Source organism: Aquarana catesbeiana, linkage group LG01, assembly GCF_042186555.1.
Source record: "Aquarana catesbeiana isolate 2022-GZ linkage group LG01, ASM4218655v1, whole genome shotgun sequence".
Lineage (NCBI taxonomy): Eukaryota > Metazoa > Chordata > Amphibia > Anura > Ranidae > Aquarana > Aquarana catesbeiana.
Genome location: NC_133324.1, coordinates 292,739,317 through 292,754,802, shown reverse-complemented (window position 1 = coordinate 292,754,802; position 15,486 = coordinate 292,739,317).

Below are 15,486 nucleotides of genomic sequence, written 5' to 3'. Positions count from 1 at the left end.
CTCAGAAAGCCTGTGAGTGGAGCAGCACTGGTCACATGGCAAACCACAAGATATCCAAGCTTCTTTGTGGCTGGAGCACAATCACGTCACAAATGTAGTGACCATAGGTGCCTCAAGCCTCAAGGGCAAAAAATAACAAGCCTCGTTTTGGAAGCAGAACGGAAGTGACTACAAAAAAAACATAACATGCCTAGTCTTGTGACTGGCTTTCAGGTCCCCACGTTGCTTTTACTCTGATCACAGTTTTTATATTTATGGATTAATGTTGGTTTTTGAATAAATCCACCCTTTTTGACTTACACCATATGGAGACATCTTTTATTTCTATATTTCCTCTGATGAGTGTTTGGCTTTCCACTTTGGCTGTTCACCATCTAAGTTCCAGCCTTACGTCCATCTGCATGATTTCCTGGAGCTATCCTTGGAGTTTGATTGGATTCCCTGGACCTATCTTTGGCATTCACTGACTGGACAATTTTAGCGTGATTGACTCACTGTCGCTGGCATGTGAGTCCACTTCTTTTGGTAAGAGTATTTACCCCTTACTCTGGGTGGAGGACACACTATCCCTGGTGCTCTGTGTGCTGTCATGGCCGTTGCATTCCACTTCTGAACAACCACTCTGCTTTACGGTGGACTCTATATACGTTTACCTTATATGGTTCTGACATTTGGGACTTTCCATTTGTGTTTTTAGCACCATATATTTCTTCACATGTTTATTCATTTTTGTGATTCATCACTGTATGATTAATTGGTTTATCACATGTTTGCACACTTTGATATACTGCTGGTATATTGTTTGCCATCATTTTAGCGCTACATTTTACTATTTTTCAGATATCATTTTAGCCTTGTACAAATTATTAGTAACACCTCATCTCGAATATGCAGGTCAGTGTTGGGCACCAGTTCACAAAAAGAATATTGGGGAACTAGATAAATTACAGAGAAGGGAAATTAAACTGATAAGTAGCAGTGGGCAAACAGTTCAGACCGAGCATAAGTCCGGCCCGAACATTGCCCGTTTGCCTGTTCAGCGAACACCTGAATTTGCTGGGCGCTCGGCTGGATGTTCGCCCTCCTAAAAAATGGCCAGGTCATGAAGGGGGTAAACCTTCCGGAGCTAAAGCAGTTAAAGTGAAACAATACAAATGAAAAAATCCTTTAAATATAGTGCCTGTGGGGTCCCCTTAGTCATCTGTGCCCTGTATAGCAGTGGTCATCAACCCTATCCTCAGGGCCCACTAACAGGCCAGGTTTGCAAGATAACTGAAATACATCACAGGTGATATAATTTGCTGCTCAGTGATTGCAGTATTCTAGTCTGCATCTCCCCAAGGTAATGCATAAAACCTGGCCTGTTAGTGGGCCCTGAGGACAGGGTTGATGACCACTGGTGTATAGAACCTGCTGCAGCAAAAATGACATAAATAAAAAAAGACATCGCAAATGGCATACCGAATATAAAGACTAGGCAGTTTTTGATCATTCCTTTATTAAAAAAATAAAAAACAATTTACCCCAATGTAGATCCCTCATCAATCATGATGCCCGCTGCACCGCCGAACCCCAAAAAAACCTCTGTCTGTGATGAAGGCTAACTGCTGAATGCCTGCTCCTTCACCTGACAGTCCTTAAATAGGTAAGGGGCAGGGGCCACCTGGTGATGTCACTTGGTGGTCCTGCCCTCTTGTGACATCACTGACCCAGCATACACTGGTTGGTGATGTCACAAGGGGGGGTGCCACCAGGTGACATCACCAGGTGGCCCCCGCCCCTTACCTTCTTAAGAACTGTCAGACGGAGGAGTGGACAGATGACAGTTAGTGTTCGTCATGGGCAGAGCCCACTAGGTACAGCAATGATTGATGATGAATCTACATCGGGGGACATTGTTTTTTTATTTTTTTAATAAAGGAATTGTCAAAAATTGCGTCCTGTCTTCATTTATATTTGACACTTTTTTTGGTAAATGAGTAAGGGTACAATATACCCCACACTCATTCATAGGGAGGAGGCCAGGATCTGGGGGCCCTCTTGTTAATGGGGGCTTCCAGATTCCATTAAGTCCCCTGCCTGCAGACACCCACAACCACTGCCCAGCTTTGTTGGGAAGAGGTCCTTGTCCCCATCAACATGGGGACAAGGTGCTTTGGAGTAAGGGGGCAAAGCCCCTCTGCCCCAAAGCACCCCCCCATGTTGAGGGCATGTGGCCTGGTATGGTTCAGGAGGGGAGGCACCTGCATGCTCAGAAAAGTGTTTGTTATGGTTTTTGGGGGACCCCACTGCATTTTCTTTTGTTAATATTGGCATTGGGTTCCCCTTAAAATCCATACCAAATCCAAAGGGCCTGGTATGCATGGGGGGAGGACCCCATGCCTTTTTTTTCTTTTTTTTTTGTATTGCCGGCAATGGCTTCAGTTTAAATGTGTTTTTTTTCTTTACAAATGTTAGTTTTGCTGCAGCAGGTGTCTATACAGTACATGGTACAGATGTGCCACTTTACAGACATATTAAGGGGACCCCACAAGCACTATATTTAAAGGAATTTTTATTGTTTTACTTTAAGCATCATTAAAATCACTGCTCCTTTAAAAATTACATTTTTTAAAAGTTTTTTTTATATTGATGCATGTAACCAGGCCCCCATACCCTTTTTATGGCAAATAACTTTTCATGTTCGGGTCCCATAGACTTTAATAAAGTTTGCAGCTTGGGTCTAAACTTTTTCTCTGTTCAGGGGCTCTGGTGCGAACCGAACCGGGGGTTGTTCAGCCCATCATTACTGATAAGAGGCATGGAGGAGCTCAGCAATGAGGATAGATTAGAGGAACTGAATGTATTCTCTCTTGAGAAGAGAAGATTAAGGGGGATAAGATCAACATGTATAAATACATAAGCGGTCCATATAGTGAATTTGGTGTTGAGTTATTCACTTTAAGATCATCACAGAGGACAAGGGGGCACTCTTTACGTCTGGAGGAAAAGAGATGTAATCCCTGAATACAGAAAGGTTTCTTCACAGTAAGAGCTGTGAAAATGTGGAATAGACTCCCTCAAGAAATGGTTCTTTCTAGCTCAGTAGATTGCTTTAAAAAAGGTCTGAATTATTTTCTAAATGTATATAATGTAACGGGATACTAACATTTATAGGTAAAGATGCTCCAGGGAATATCCAATTTACTCCCGAGGGATCAGGGAGGATTTTTTCCCCTGTTGGAGTAAATTGGATGATGCTTTGCTGGGGTTTTTCGCCTTCCTCTGGATCAACTGTGGGTATGAGATTGTATGATTTTTTTCTTCCCCTTTTATTGGTTGAACTAGATGATGGACTTGTGTCTTTTTTCAACCTGACTAACTATGTAACTATGTCCCTTACCTTGTTAATCCTCCTCCAAATGTGGTTGTACATGTTCTTTGCCCCAAAACTGCAACCCTTTAGAGACCCTCTGACGGGCTCTAAAATGTGCAAATGCAAATCATTCTAAATATGCTTCCACAAAAGTCTCTTACTGCTCCCTATATACTAGAGCCCACAGGGGCACTGAAGAGCATATATTAGATGTGTGAATCTACAGGAAATTAAATCTTTCATCTTAAACCTTTGTCCCCTCTGAGAGCATACAGATGTTTTCCTCCTTTTGAGATTACACTTGCTGCTCCTACATCCACTGCACATACAGCACATGAAAAAAGCCTTTCCAGTCAAGATGTTCCTTTTTTGGAGGATCCAGAACATTCCGCTCTACAAAACTGGCAAAATTTGGGGCCTTCCTATTAATAAACGTAGGTCCTCGTGGCAGATGTGATCCTAACATTGGATCATTCACCAAGATGGGCCAATATTTCTTTAAAATTGCATTCACTTCCCTGTATTCTACATTAAACTCAGTGATAAAACTTCAATGAGTCACATTTTTGTTAGTAACTCTACACCCAACAGTATCCAATAAAGTATCTCTCAGTAGGCTAGATACGTCCTCAAAAATCCTTTCTAATTTATTTTCTGGATAGCCTTTTTGCATAAATCACTTTAAAATCCTGGTCTTTAGTGCAATTACACTGGTCCTTCATAAATTGGCCCTTAGGTATGTTTTTTTTAGCCAGGTTGGATAGTTGCCACTATGTATAGATAAATAGCTATTTTGATTTGTTCTTTAAATTTAATAACTGTATATAATGAATGCTTTTCTTTTCCAGTCTTTACATTGATGAAGTCAACTGACTGTAATTTTAAGACATCTTGATATTCTTGGTGTTAGAATTCCACTCCTGCAGAAAACTATATAGATTGACCTTTTGTATGGGCAGGAGCATGAGAAGTTTCTTGCTACAGTTGAATTCTAAGGGCATTTTGTTGCTTTTTTCTAACAAAAGAGACTTTTTTAAGTTTGTTTCAGGTTATAACTTTATTTAAGACACAATGTTCTTGTAGTTTAACACAGTGTTATCTTTATTTATAGCGCTGTATTTTAGAAGGAATAGCCTTGGTTATATTATTCTTTAGGGGTTTTAAATATGTCTACTTATACATTAGTGAATTTGGTTTTGGGAGGGATCTAATTTAAGCTGCAATATATTAAATGTTCACTTTGGGGTTTAATACCACATAAAGATTGTAATTCTCATTTTGGAAAGTGGGCACAGCTAAACTGAAATACCATTGCTTATCTATACTAATAAAGTATTGTCTCCTAGGATTTTTATATAATTCTCAAGGGTGCCCTAGACTTCTAGATCATTGTAACCAACACTTGGTTAGATAGAATAGGCTTGTGATTATCAAAACAAATATTCTTTAATGTCCAGTCACAGTCCCTGTATTTCAGATTTGAGCCAGATTTGAATGATATCCCGCAAGACATCTTTACATTCAGCAATGTAAAAAAAATAGAGAATGGAGAATTCTGCAACCAGGTAACAGAACCCTATTTTAACTGTAAAGATATAGGGACTATGACAAAGCGCTGTGCGCGAAACGCGTCATCAAGGCAACCCCAGGACAGTGGCCCCAGCCAGAACCCTGTCACAGTGAGCATTGATCCATCCGTCCATCCATCCACCATCCCTGCGAAGTCCCTACATTAGCTAGCAGTGGTTACCCCAGCAAACATCATCCTCATCATCCCTTCCCTGGCAGATGATTTTTAACCAGCTTTCTTATTTGCTTCATTTTTTTAATCGATTTTTATTAACTTTTATTGACTCTGCGCTTATTTGAGGAGTCCGAGACCGTCCAGGCAGATGTGAGCTCCATCAGCCCGCCGGCATTTTCACTTTCACTTTCCCCTGATCATATCCTCAGGTCTAGCGTGGGCTTTTGGGCAGTGTCACTAGGTCTCACTGAGGAGCGTTCACCCCTGTGGAGACACCATCTGGAGACGCAGCGGTTTTTTCATCTGCTGGCATCCCGGCGGCTCCCCTCGTGCTGACGTCATCAGCTACCGCCACGAAGCTCCAGCCAGGCTGTTCTCCGTACGGCGGAGCTTCGGCTCAGTGGAGACCACAGCTACCCGACAGCTCACTGGAGCCGGCGAGCTCCGCTGCATGAGGCTGAACTCCCCATACCACGGGAAGGTTGTGAGTGTTTTCCTCTCCACGTTCTCCTGCTCCCATCACTTCACCCATTGTCATCTGTTGCAAGTACTGTTTTTACTTTTGTCATCTCACTCATTGCTTTTTGTTGGGGATTTTTTCTGGACAAATCTCCTGTGCTGGCCTCCTGTTGTCAGAGGGCTGACTGTCCGCTACTGCAAATGCCTTTTATATGTTATTACTTAGTGCTATACCTTATAACAACTTAAGATTTAGTCATTGTGTTTTTTTAATTCTGTGTTACTGTGGTGCTTTCTGTAACAGTTTTTTATATTGTGGTTTTATTATTCAGTAGTCATTACTGTTAGTTCACACTTATCATTGGTTTATTAAATCATTACATTTTTTATGTCTGTTGCAGTTTGCTTTTAACATATCCTGAGCACTGGGCTTTATTTGTTTGTCTCCTGTTATGATCTGTATTCACCAGCTATGGTTGGTCCAGCTGCACGGGGGGTCCTTTTTTCTTTTTTTTTTTTCTTCCCTCCACTTTTTTGTATAGGTTATGGTGTATGTATACAAAATGTCTGAGTACGTGGCATGGTAGATATATGAGTCATATACCACATGTCCTATTTAGAGCGCTCCAGGTAGTCCACCATTGGCACTGGGTTTTTGTTGTGTTTTTAACTGTAAAGATACATGATTGATTTGTTTAAAAAATAAATTTATACAAACATTTTATGGGTACTTGCTGTATGTATGTATCAGTATATCACATTTGCTCTTTTTTAAAATTTAGACAGCACTGACTTCTAGCTATTTGCATGCTACAAGAAGAGCAGTAGCCTCCAGAATCAAGAGTTCCACATTTTGTCAGTGTCGGACAACATATTTTCAATGCACTGAAACCCTAGTACTGAAATGGCATTAAGCCAAGGTCCAAGCCAGGGGCGTAACTAGAAATAGCAGGGCCCCATAGCAAAATGTTGTATGGGGCCCCCCTGCAAACAGCCCCCCCCCTGCCCCCACAGCTGCCCTAGTGTCAATGCAGTGTGACCTGTGCCACATACAGCGTGACCTGTGCCCAATGCAGCGTGACCTGTGCCAAATACAGCGTGACCTGTGCCCAATACAGCCTGGTCTGCCTGTGCCCCATACAGCCCCACCTATGCAGAGGAAGAGGCAAGCCACCCAGATCAGCAGAGAGCAGGATTGCCCGCTGTAATAGCTTTCACTTGAATTTCCCGTCTTCCCGGGGCTCATCGTCACATAGCCTCACCTCTTGGCCCGACGCCTTTGATGACGTCACATGTCCCGCATTGGATCGACGTTCTGTCTATCAAAGGCACCGGGCCAAAAGGTGGAGCTATGTGACGTGAGCCCCGGGAACACTGAAGGTTCTAATGAAAGCTCTTACATCGGGCAATTCAGCTCTCTGCTGATACGGACAGCTCGCCTCTTCCTTTCCTCTCTCTTCCCCTGGCTGGGAGACTGTGCCGGTGGTGCTCTTGTCCTCACTGGGCCCCACTCGGCTGTGGGCCCCATAGCGCCCGCATGGGTCGCTATGGTGGTAGTTACGCCCCTGGTCCAAGCACTTACTTTCAGCCAGTGCTATCAAGCTTATATGAACATTAATATTCTTTTTTTGCATCACACAAGTCTCACAGGCAAGTTAAAGAACATATGTAGAGTTCAGAAATTCATAGCAACCAAGTAGTAAGCAGTGGAATGTTGTGAATAATGAAAGGTAAAATGTTACGAACTGTTTTAAATGATTGCACTTTGCATCAAAGCACAATCTTATCAATTGTTTTTCCTAGAAATTATAAGCACATATACAGTATATGTGTCTATCTTTATTAATTTGTATTTCTAATTTTAAACGTACTAAGCAACTGCAACAAAATATATGTAATAGACTTTATTATTACTTTATGTTGTCTTATGCAAGCTACTTTGCATTTGTTCCAAATTCAAATTCAGTTATAGATTATACTCTTTGGAACGAAAATATAGAATGCTGAGTGATCTCCAAAGGAACAGAAAACTTACTTCCTTGTACACACTTTAAGCAATGTGATTGATCTATTTAAAATGCATGACTACCCTGCCTACTTTGAAACATTTACAAGTCATTTCATTTAAGCCTTGCATTTTTTACTGCTAAATAAATGCTATTTCAGCTAAATCTGCTTAGGCGAACATCTGGTGGTTAGGTTATTAACTTCCATTTGTTTTCTATGAATCTAGAATGCATGGTTATGCTATCATTCATTTAAAAACAGGAGCCAGATTTGAATTATATCCCGCGAGACATCTTTACATTCAGCAAAACTAAATAATTTATATACTGTATTCTAAGGCTATAGTCTAAGATTTTTTCCATTGTATTGTTTCAACTTGACAAGTACACGGACTATATGAAAAATTTAATATATTTTTGATCTAGTCAAATATCAGTTCAAAAAATATGTATCCTTTTACTTTTGATGCACTATTTTTTTTTATATCTGAAGGAAAATTAGGATGCTGCAGTTAGATAGCTGCGATTAGATGCAAGAAAATTTGATAAATATTTGACAATTTAATGTGAAGAACATAAGAATAATTATGATTACAATAATATTTATGATAATTACGGTGTTATACTTTTGTAAAAAACGAAAAATGATTATAGAGAGTATCAACCTCCCAGCAAGTGATGTCTGAGCAAGGAACATATGACCAGGGGCCAGTACTATTAAGCTAGATTATGCTGGTAGCTCTGAATATGTCACCATTCAGGCTTTAATCATAATGGGACCCATAGATGATGCTGGGCATACTGTAGTATAATAGATATATGTATTAGTTCTCTCTTAACACTTGGAGAAATCCAAAATCCTGGAGCTGAGCTGAAATGTTTTTGTAAGGTCAGCCATACAAAACCCTTCTCATACACCAACTGTTCTATAGGTCTGATGAGAGAGATCAGCAATGATGAGAAAGCTTGAAATAAAAAACAGCCACAACAAAAGTTCAACCATAATGTTAAATTAGTTGTAGCCCTAAAAAAGAGCTCATGTCCCTTTAAGGCATGATATATAACATAGTGCTTGTTCAGTGTCAGTTGGCCCTTTCCATTTAGTGCAATAACTGGTTGATCCTAAGTAAAATGTATAACATGATCTCGCGCAGACTTGCAAATATTCTTAAAACACATAAAGTGCAAGTGCAACCAATAAGAGTAGTGAAAACCTCAAATAAAGGGTTGAAAAAACTGTGATTAGGATTAAATAGGCTTCAACAAGGGACCTTTAAAAATAATAATAATAGGCTCCAACAGGGGACATTAATAATAATAATAATAATAATAATAGATTTAAACAAATGTCCAATACATGTGCAAAAAAGTAGGAAGAATCAATGGATGTGCAAAAAAATTGCACGTGCAAAAGATGCAAGAAAAATACATAAATAAGCATGTTAAAAATAGTTCATTAAAAGGAACAGAAAGTTAATGTTTTCTCATCTTCCACAGAGAATGGTGAATACAATAGAAATAAATGTTCATGAAGTGGTGAACACGTGAAGATGAAGTCACGTGATGTGACGTAATGCGTAGGGAGTGGCTGGAATCAGACATTGCACTTTATGTGTTTTAAGAATATTTGAAAGTCTGCGCGAGATCACGTTATACATTTTACTTATTGTTATGTGCTGTGAACACTATTAGGTTTTGCTGCAGATTTTTTCACTTGATTGATTTATTTTTTGTACTTTCACACATTCACCTATTACTCTGAGTAGCGCGAGGGACATTTATACACTATCTGGTTGATACTACCTGTTCCTATGTTTCCCTGTGTGTACTGACCATGCTTGTCATGGCTGCTGATTCATGATCACATGGTCAGATTATGTGCCTTCTTCATCCTGCTCTTTCCTCAGCATCTCTTCCCCTCGTTCTCTCTCTTTCATTTCCATAGTCTGTGTGTGAACTGTGAAGTTGATCTCCTCCCCGACCCTCTCTTTCCCTCCTGCCTTGACTAATACTATTCTCTGCAGCTGCTCCAGTATTTTAACCACTTCCTGCCTGTCTATAGCTGAAAGACGGCTACAGCACTGGATTACTTTGCCAGGAGGGTGTAGAAGGATGTCCTCCCATGATCGCGCTGCCTTCGGACTCAGCTGATTACAGATCAGGGAAAAGGGCCAAACACGGCAGCCCTTTACCACATAATCAGCTGTGTCCATTGACAGCTGATCATGGCTGTAAACACAAGCCGGTTATCAGCTTTTCTTTCCTGACACTGACAGCGTAAGGAGAGAAGAATAGATCTGATAACCAGCTTGTGTTAAAAGGACATTGGCACTGATAATCAGGGCACTGATTATCAGTGCAGTCCCAACAGTGCCCACCAGTGCTGCCAATCAGTGCCCACCAGTGCTGCTAATCAGTGCTGCCAATCAGTGTCACCTATCAGTGCTGCCTATCAGTGCCATCTATCAGAGCCCATCAATGCAGACTCATCAGTGCCTCCTCATCAGTGTCCACCAGTGCCACCTCATCAGTGTCCACCAGTGCCACCTCATCAGTGCCCATTCGTTCCACCTATCGGTGCCTATCAGTACCACCTATCAGTACACATCAGTACCACCTATCAGTGCCCATCAGTGCTGCCTCATCAGTGCCTACACATCAGTGCCCATCAGTGCCCATCAGTGCAGGAGAAAAATTACCTGTTTGCAAATATTTATAACAAATTATGAAAATTTTTTTTTTTTCAACATTTTTGGTCTTTTTTGTATGTTTAGCAAAAATCATCAAAAGAAAGCTCTATCTGTGTGAAAAAAAATGAAAAAAAAAGTATATGGGTACATGACTGTGTAATTGTCATTCAAAATGTGACAACGCTAAAAGCTGGAAATTGGCCTGGGCAGGAAGGGAGTAAAAGTGCTCAATAGGCAAGTGGTTAAAGAAACATCTATTAATTGCTTTGCTCCTCTCTTTTTTAGGTCCATGTTTAGTGCAGTGTGTGCTTTCTTAAAATTATAATGCTACATGCCTTCTTTGCACAGTGCTGCTGTGCATCCACGTGTCCTCCCTCTGCCATCTTGCATACATCAGAAGGGAATCTCAGCCCCTCCTACTATAGTCTCTTAAGTCTAGTACACACTGCTAGTTTTTTTCAATCAACTCTGTGTTGCGTTTGTTAAAAATATGATTTTTTTTATATTAATCAGACATAAGATACATGGGACAATATTACAATAGTGAGTTGGTCAGATTACTGTCAGTTTTTTGGCTTGAGTAGATTTCTCAAACAAATGCTGTTTCATACAATGGGGTTAGATACCATTGTTTTATTCAATTGACAGTTTGAATAGGCTATTGTCTCTGTAGCTACAGTAAACAAGTAAGAGAGGGTCTCTCAAACTGAAAGAATGACTGTTAGTCAGTTGTTATGGAAACAAGTTTGTAACCATTAACTTTTGTCAACAAACTTGTACAAATAAAAAGGGGTGAGTAGAGACTGGGACACACATCATGATGCTGTAAGATCAGAAGCCACTCATGATAGAAGAAAAGTGCCTGATTTCCAGAAGAATCGTTGCCAATGGAGATCACAAACATACAGTAACAGAAGATAAGTAACCTTTAAGTGCATTGTACTGTTATAGATCATAGGCTGTTCATTTGCTAGGCATTTTGTCAGTCTTGTATTGTATTTCTAATATTGTAATAGTTTTGTATGTACATCATTTTGTATAGTAAAAGCACATTTATACACTGCAGAAGTCTCAGCTTCCTTGCTTATACCACAGAGTAACCTTGCTAGATAGACAGAAGCAAAACATTTGGGGGTTCGTGCCACGATCTGTGCTATAATTCAATTGAATGCTGCGTAAGCTGTTTTGGAAAAGCAAGGCTGCAGAGGGTTCTGGTGACCAGAAGAAAGTGTGCAGCTTACCTATCTAGGCCAGAGACAATGAGTAGGAGCCTCTTGCTAAAGAATTTGTGAAGTATGCTTCTCCCTTGAACCTGATTTGAGGTGATAAAGTCTCAGATCATTTTGTAGATTTTAGCCTTAAGGGGTTGGATTTAAGTAAAAAAGAGAAGAGGACAGTGTCCACAGTGAGCTGGTATTTTCTTCATGCTATTTATACAGAATCACTTCGAAGGGAGAAGGCAGAGGCAGAAGTTAAGGTATTAAAAGACCAGCTAGCAGTTTCTTCAGAGTGTGTACGTTCATCCACTAGTCGGGCTGATGATTTGCAAGAGCAGTGTGCAGCCCTCATGACCAAATCAATTAATACCTTAAGGAAAAGGAAGGGTCGTAAACCAGTTAGTAAAGCCAGGGTATGTGTCATTGTCACATCCCAAAATTGGGATTGTGAGGATGTGCTCTCCTCAAATGATAGTGAGGATGAGGAGACAGAGTTTGATATTTTGCATAATGATCTGCTAGTGGGAAAGAAAAAGTATGCCAGACCTCTCATTACTAAGCATAGGAAACAAGAACATGATAGAGAGGATATGGCAGATGGGGAGGTGCATTATCACAACCCCAGAGATGTTGAATTTGAAGAAGTACAGGAGTTTACACAAACTGAAATCCATGAGCTGGCAAAACAATACAAACAAAGGTCTGGGGAACCCCTAGTGAGTTGGCTCCTACGCTTATGGGATGAAGGGATGGACAGTGTTGTTTTGTCAGGTAAGGAAGGAGTGACTATGGGAGTGTCAGCCCATGATCCACAATTGCGTCAGGCAATGCGAAAAGCCAGAGAGTTTAGCGTGAATTTTTCACTGTTAGACCTTGTGAGAGATGGAATAGTCCGAGTATACTCTAGTCCTACTGACCTGGAAAATACCTACTTCTGGAGAGCAATAGGAGAGGGTATTTCCTGGTTACGTCAGATGGGTTGTATAACCGGATTAACCACTTCAATACCCGCCTATAGTAAAATGACATTCTCTACTTTGTGGGGTGATATCTGAATGATGCCTATGTTGTAATATGTTCACCGATTTATGTGGGACATTATATTATTATATGTATGTACACATACAGTCAATATTAACCAGGCCAGAATTCAGTTGACAATGGTTGATTTGTCCGAGCCAACTGAATTTTAACATAGCAAGTGGACAGCTGAAGACCCTTTGATGTGTTAATCTTATGCAAGTCTATTTGAACATCTCAAAGGATGTTCAGGTGGTATCTGTTAATCTAATCTAATTACACTTATCTAAGGGGACTTGTTGATGTTGATATGCGGGAGTGCAAATTGGGGCGGTTTATGACTTCAGCAGTTCGCGGCTGGGAGTTGTTGTCTGTCTGAAAGACTAAAGTATATAAAAGACCTGAATGGAGATGGCCAATCAAATTGCTCAGCCATTCAATGTCTAGTGAATATAACATGGTGTTCAGTCTATAGTTTTAAGTTAGGCTTGTCTGTGTATTAAGACACAGGCCTAAGAAATGGGACTCTGAATGATATACTCTGCTGGATATTTTTGTCATCTGTGGACTTTGGACTTTGTTCTGTGTTGGAAGTCAATAAAGTGCATCTCTCTGGAAGAATTGGGTTGCTGCGGAAGAGTACTTACATCATCATCATTATAATACCTAAATATTAATTATCTATCCACCCAATATATATTAAATCACTACATTTATATGTTGTAATATGTTCACCGATTTATGTGGGACATTACATTATTATATGTATGTACACATACAGTCAATATTAACCAGGCCAGAATTCAGTTGACAATGGTTGATTTGTCCGAGCCAACTGAATTTTAACATAGCAAGGGGACAGCTGAAGACCCTTTGATGTGTTAATCTTATGCAAGTCTATTTGAACATCTCAAAGGGTGTTCAGGTGGTATCTGTTAATCTAATCTAATTACACTTATCTAAGGGGACTTGTTGATGTTGATATGCGGGAGTGCAAATTGGGGCGGTTTATGACTGCAGCTGTTCACGGCTGGGAGTTCTTGTCTCTCTGAAAGACTAAAGTATATAAAAGACCTGAATGGAGATGGCCAATCAAATTGCTCAGCCATTCAATGTCTAGTGAATATAACATGGTGTTCAGTCTATAGTTTTAAGTTAGGCTTGTCTGTGTATTAAGACACAGGCCTAAGAAATGGGACTCTGAATGATATACTCTGCTGGATATTTTTGTCATCTGTGGACTTTGGACTTTGTTCTGTGTTGGAAGTCAATAAAGTGCATCTCTCAGGAAGAATTGGGTTGCTGCGGAAGAGTACTTACTAATTAATTATCATACCCACTCTACATCATATCACCCAGTATATATTAAATCACTACATTGGTGCCGTTCAAGTGACCAGAAGAGCATTTTCGGACTTAGTAACAGAAGTCGGTGGTGACAACAATCCTGTGAGGTGGACAGAAGTCTGATGAAGAACCAAGAGCTGTGCTGTGACTCTAATGTCTGGTTGTGACATAAGAGAGTCTGATCTACAAAATTAAACAAGTTGGGAACCCCAGAATTATTCTCTGGAGACCGGAAACAACAACAAAAAAAGGACTGTGTCGTGTACCAGAAGACCTGAACTGGAAGCTAAAGAGTAATTAATGTGGTGAGTAAAATATTTCCTTTTTTTTTAAATTATTAGTAATATAGTCAAAATGCTTACTCAGTGTGAAGCTAGTGTCAGTTCTGATAAAGTTTACAGATGGGTATTAAAATGTATTAAGCGCCATGGCGGTCCTTATGAAATTCCAGAAAAATGTAAGCAGACGTGGACGATAATGAAGGAATTTTTAGAGAAAAATGTTTTTGATAGCAAAATTTCAGAAAGTAAAAGAAAAGGTTGTATTATACAGGGCTTATTATCTTGCTGTTTAACAATGGAAAGTTCTTTGAAGGGTAAGGTTGAGGAAATTACCCAGTTACAGAAGGCAGTTGATAATAGCAACAATCTTTGTGAGAGGTTACAAAACCAATCAGACACAGAGACAGTAAATTTAAAATTGCATGCAGTTACCATTGGGGGAGCTTTGCTTGAGAAATCTAAACGATGTGATGAATTATCAGAGGAAAATGAGAGATTAAAATTAAGAATTATGGAATTAGAGAAGAGATCTCAGGAATGCAGATATGCATCAAATCTTGGATTCAGCAATCTGCAGCAAACAGAACCTCATATTAAATCTGATAATTAATTACCAGCTGCCCCCACTGTGACTACCACAGTTTATAACAATAATAATAATACAGGTGAAGTTCAGCTTGTAATGAAGCCTTTGAAACCAAAAGAATTAGACACAATTCTTAAAGAAATAGGAATGGTTCCATACCATGATTTAAACAGATTTTTAAAATGGTTTTGTGACGTGCAGCAGGTCAGAGATATGTACAATCTCAACCCATCTGACTTAGAAAGAGTTTTGCAACATGCTTTAGGAAGTGGTCTTTGGATGAGAATTAAACAGATCTGTATTCAGCCTCTGAGGACAAGGGACATATTACTGGAATTATTATGTGTTTTGTATGGTGTACGTTCTGATGTTACTATTCATGGGAAGATCCAACAAATGCAAAATGAATCTCCATATGAATTGTCACACAGGCTAGCAACTATTATGGAATTATTGGTCGGTAATAATCTGGCATTTGAGCTTGGGGGCTTGATACATATGAGTATGTTTCTAGATGCGTTGCATGAAGATATCAAACAAAATATTTTATTAGTTACCCCAAATCCTCATTATTTAAAAGACATATTGTTGAGAGCAGACCATTTATAGAGAAAGTCAAATGAGCAGGCTGTCAAAATTGATTTAGCCACATTGTTTAGGACAAATATTGAACATAAAGATCAGAAGATAATATCCTATGATAAAACCCAGAGAGGAGACACCGGGTCAAATATAGGTGATATTAATATGAAAAACAGAGCTGACCAAAATAATAAGAAGA